The sequence below is a fragment of a genome, unplaced genomic scaffold (genome assembly GCF_019419815.1).
Source record: "Pyrus x bretschneideri cultivar Hongxiangsu unplaced genomic scaffold, Pyrus_bretschneideri_v1 Contig21, whole genome shotgun sequence".
NCBI lineage: Eukaryota > Viridiplantae > Streptophyta > Magnoliopsida > Rosales > Rosaceae > Pyrus > Pyrus x bretschneideri.
Genome location: NW_025999513.1, coordinates 3,987,488 through 3,993,033, shown reverse-complemented (window position 1 = coordinate 3,993,033; position 5,546 = coordinate 3,987,488). Strand labels below are relative to the sequence as shown.

The following is a 5,546-nucleotide window of genomic DNA, read 5'->3' as shown; positions in this document are numbered from 1 at the left end:
ACTAAAGGGGACTAGCATGGACCAAACCCTTCACTAAGAGGTCTTAGCGAGACCCCCCAATAACCATGGGACTAGCTAAGACTATCCTCTCTTTCTCGTCCTCGTCATGCTCAATGACCACTCTAGACAAACTCCTCGTCATCTCCGGTCACCTAGATCAATCATTAACTTTTCGACTCTCTTTCAGATCCATTTCACAACCAACTTTCATACAAAATATACCAAATTGAAGCTGGGAGAGATAAAATTACGATTTTACCTGAATCGAGGCCAAAATGTGGTCGAATGTGGCTGGAAAATGGCTTGGAAGTCTCGGCATGTTTGGGCTTCTTCAAATCCATGACAGATTCGAGCATTCAAAGCTAAGATCTCGGTCCAGGGATGGTGATGAATTTTTTGGCGGTGCTAACTTCATCCGATTTAACGAGGAAATGGTAGGAAAAAATGAAGAAAAAGATAAGATCATAATAAAATATTAATAATTTATATATTAAATAATATAATATTATAATTTGTTATTATCCAGCTTCTTAGTCCAATGCTGCACCAAATGCTTCACTAAGTTAGTCAAGTTTAGTCTAGTCTAAGCCAGTCCAACTTAGTCCTTGAAGCTAATCCAGTCCGAGATAGTCCGGCGCAACAAACGCCCCCTAGGAGTATGGGAGACAATTGTACATATGATTTAAAGTATCACACCATCAAATCCTTCATTATAAGACTATCTCCAATAGTTGGGCTAAAAACCAAATTTTTTAGCCCGGAAAATTTAGCTTTTAGCCCAGAAACAACTTTTTTGCTCCAACCGTTCTAGCCTAAAATTTTAGCCCGGGATTATTAAAGAATGAACTTAGGCTTTTTTTTTTGTTAAATTAATTTTTTTTTTAAAATAAATATGTAGACTATCATAATTAATTTTATGAACATTTTAATCTAAAAAAATTTAAATTCTGATAAATATTAGGTGGAGTCCATTCCGATTTATGAGCTAAATTTTGGGGGGAATTTGGCATTGGTTTAGCATTTAGCATTTAACCCAAAATTTCCCCTTGGGTTAGAGTGGGTTTGGGGGGAAATTTTAGGGGATTATTTGACTTTTAACCCACCATTGGAGTTGGTCTAAGGTGGCCACGATATTCCGCGTGAAATATTGACCCATACAAAAATTGTAATCGTCATTGTTGAAAGCAAATACATTTCATTAGGTTGAAAAGATGTTGAAAGCAGCTTTTTCTCAATAATTTCCGTAATTAGTTTTGTCTACACATAATATAAAAAGTTAAACAAGTTTATTTTTAACAGATGACATTATCTACGATTGAAAGGTGGAGAAGTGAACAGTCTACGCTTCTTATAAATACGAGAAGAAAGCCTCCAGTTAATTTACAACACTTCACTTACTTGTGTATTTCAGGTAAGTAAGCATGTCTTCCAATACCATGCAGCTTTCCGAAGTCGGTAGGTGCACTGCTAGAATCCAAATCAAACCCGAAAAAAAATGGCGTTCTGCTTATCTGGCCATCTACTGCTCCAGAGCCTTCAACCTTTCTGTGCCCAAATACGCAGACACCGAAGTCTCTCGCTCTCCTTTTTTCGCCAACATCAGAAGGAGAGAGGCAGACGACCGGTTCAGGATTGACCAAACAACCCTCACTGACCTTGTGAAGGACAAGAATCTAGACCGGGTTCAGCAGCTGGGAGGGGTTGAAGGAGTAGCATCATCCCTCAAAGTCGATGCAGACCATGGAATTCAAGGTGATCATGATGGTGAAGATATCGCCCTGCAGACAAGAAGTCTTTGGCTCAAACACATACAAGATACCACCACCAAAAGGGTTGTTCCATTTTGTGTGGGAAGCCTTCAAGGACCTCACCATTCTCATCCTTATAGGTTGCGCTGCACTTTCTCTTGGTTCCGGAATGCACAACCATGGACTGAAGGAAGGTTGGATCCACGAAGGAAGCATATTTCCCGATATCATTCTGGTCATTGCTGTGTCTGCTGTGAGTAATTACAGGCAGAACAGACAGTTTCATAAAATGTCAGAAGTCAGCGACAACGTCCAAGTGGAAGCTCTCAGATGCTGCAGGCGCCAGAATATTTTGAAGTCTGAAATTATGGTTGGTGATGTCATTTTCTTAAACGTAGGGGATCAAGTTCCAGCCGATGGGTTGTTCCTGGATGGTTATTCTTTACAAATAGACGAATCGAGCATGACAGGGGAGATCGACCCTGTTGAAATTAGCCGCAGCCAGAATCCATTCTTGTTTTCTGGTGCCAAGGTGGTTGATGGGTATGGTCGGATGCTGGTAACTTCAGTCGGCATGAACACAATATGGGGCGAGATGACAAGCAGCATCAGCCATGGCACAAGTGAACAGACACCTTTACAAGCTCAAATTAGCAAGCTAACTTACTTAATAATTAAAGTTGGTTTGGCAGTTGCTCTCCTAGTGCTCATTGTATTGTTAGTTCGATACTTCACAGGCAATACAGAGGATGAGAATGGAAATCACGAGTTTGATGGCATCAAGACCAAGACCGATGACATAATATATGCGGTGGCTGGGATTGTCGCAGCTGCAGTTACAATTGTTGTGGTAGCAATCCCAGTAGGTTTGCCACTAGCCGTGGCCCTCACACTCTCTTATTCCATGAGGCGAATGATGGCTGATAAGGCAATGGTGAGGAAACTCACTGCTTGTGAGACGATGGGCTCTGCTACCGTCATTTGTACTCACAAAACAGGCACTCTCACCATGAATGAAATGAAGGTGACCAAGTTTTGGTTGGGCAAAGAACTTGTGTCAGAAGAGGCTTATTCATCTCTTTCTCCAGACGTCCTGAACTTGATCCGAGAAGGGGTTTCTCTCAATACAACTGGTTATGTATACAGACCTACCTCGGATTCAGAAATTGAGATCTCGGGCAGTCCAACAGAAAAGGCTATCCTTTCGTGGGCCGTTCATAAGATGAATATGGATACGCAGCAAGTGGAAACGAGTTGTAGCATTCTCAATGTTGAAGCCTTCAATTCACAAAAGAAACGAAGTGGGATTGTGATGAAGAGGCACGCAGACAATAAAATGCAGGTGCATTGGAAAGGAGCTGCAGAGATGATACTTGCAATGTGCCCAAGTTACTACAATGCTTCTGGACATGTTGAGGATATGGATGACAATGCTAAAATGACTTTTGAGCAGATTATTGAGGGTATGGCGGCTAGCAGGCTCCGATGCATTGCTTTTGCTCGTAAAGAAGTTCCAGCTGAGGAGCAAATGGGTGATCAAGGATACAAAGTTGTGCTAAAAGAAGAGGGATTGACCCTGTTAGGACTTGTGGGTCTTAATGATCCATGTCGTCCAGGAGTGAAGACAGCAGTTCGAGACTGTCAGAAGGCAGGAGTGAAGATCAAAATGATCACTGGTGACAATGTTTTCACTGCAAAAGCCATAGCCACCGAATGTGGGATTCTCAAGCATGATGAGGATATGTCAAGCGAAGCAGTGATAGAAGGCGTGCAATTTCGCAATTACACACCTCAAGAGAGGAGGGAGAAGGTAGATGAAATCTGTGTAATGGCAAGGTCCTCTCCGTCTGATAAACTTCTCATGGTGCAATGCTTGAAAGAGAGAGGTCATGTGGTTGCAGTGACAGGTGATGGCACAAATGATGCACCAGCATTGACAGAAGCTGATATCGGACTTTCTATGGGGATTCAAGGAACAGAAGTTGCTAAAGAGAGCTCTGATGTTGTGATCATGGATGATAATTTTGCTTCGGTGGCCACAGTTTTGAGGTGGGGAAGATGCGTGTACAGTAACATCCAGAAGTCCATCCAATTCCAGCTCACTGTAAATGTTGCAGCTGTTGGAATCAACTTTATAGCAGCTATTTCGGCAGGTGAAGTCCCATTAACAGCAGTGCAATTGTTGTGGGTAAACTTGATTATTGTCACACTGGGATATCTAGCTATTGCCACAGAAGAGCCCACAAAAGAACTCATGGAAAAGCCACCAGTGGGCAGGACTGAACCTCTCATCGCCAGCATCATGTGGAGGAACCTCTTGCCTCAATCCCTGTACCAAATTGGGGTCCTCTTGACTCTGCAATTCAAAGGTGAAACGATCTTCGGAGTAGATGACAAGGCAACTAAAGCCTTGATTTTTAACACATTTGTGCTTTGCCAGGTCTTCAATGAGTTCAACACAAGCAAGCTTGAGAAAAATGTCTTCAAGGGAACCGGCAAACTGTATTTGGGGATCATTGCAGTGACGATTGTCCTCCAAGTGCTGATGCTCGAATTTCTGAATAAATTTTCCGATGGGGAGAGGTTGCATTGGAAGCAATGGTCTGCATGTTTTGGAATTGCAGCTTTCTCCTGGCCAATTGGTTGGGTTGCCAAGCGGTTGGATTTTCAAGTCCTCTGGGAACTGCAACTTTCTCTCGCTTGTAAACTCTCTTGCAAAGGCAGCTTTCACTCAGATGATGTACAGCCATCTGAAGATGGAGAAATGATGACCACTAGCGTTTGAAGGTAAACAAGCCCCAGGCTACAAAGCTTTGGCTGGTAATGAGAAACAAGATACATGTATCCTCGCCATACAATAATGATAAACTAGAAAAGTCAATGTTCTTTGTTAAATCGATTGGATTGGGAAGCTCCATGCGTTATTACGGTGATTTGGTAATGTATATGAATGATATCGTTGTTGAAAAATAAAAGGGAAAATATTTAAGGGATATGATTTAATTAGTGATTTTATACGATTTAATTAGGATTTTGATATGATTTGATGTAGTCTAGTTTCCTTGTCTTGTAGAAAAATTATTGTTTTGGTTTATTTCCTAGTATTACTCCTTTGTAATCTTATAAATAATAAAGAATTGAAGTAGTAGTTTAAGAGTTGTGAGATTGTAGAGAATTATTATATTTGTCATCAACCCTTTATTCTCAACTATTGTGATTCAGAAATATAGATGTTTATGGCACTGTAATATTCTCTTCGTAAGTCTTCAATTTCAAATGTGTGGTTTATAGTTATTTATATTGCATGATAAGATCTCTTGCCAAATATTCACACTTCCTACCCTTGTAAATTGTAATTATAAGTGAACCCGTCGAACTCCCATCTCAATCCGGTTATCATAAATCATATCGGAAATCACAATTACAAAAATATTTAAACCTTTGAGTTGACGATAACAAATGTACATGATTGCATTGTTGTCTTAAACCAAAGTTGTGATGTATGTCAAGAACTGGATCCTCATTTCCAGTGTTTGGCTCTTCTATTCTAAATGGTAAATGTGTTGCGGCAGATCAAACTGGACATAGGATTTGGTAGGCGAAGGATGGCAGCGATTCAAGTTCCTTGTCGTGCAGTATGTGCGTTACTCTTGAGCCACCCATATTATTACCGCGAACACCAGTGTATGACCGATTTCTTTGGCCAGAAGAAACCAAGGCTCCACCAGGTAATTAACACAGTTGCAGAAGCAATTAGGGAAGGGAATGTTATTTGTAAGAGGGCTCGAGGCTACCATG

General features: G+C 41.1%; 1 pseudogene; it reads left to right on the top strand.

Moving 5' to 3' along the window:
* Positions 1-977: 977 nt before the first annotated feature.
* On the top strand, positions 978-4,675 carry LOC103930828 (annotated as a pseudogene).
* The last annotated feature ends 871 nt before the right edge of the window (positions 4,676-5,546 follow it).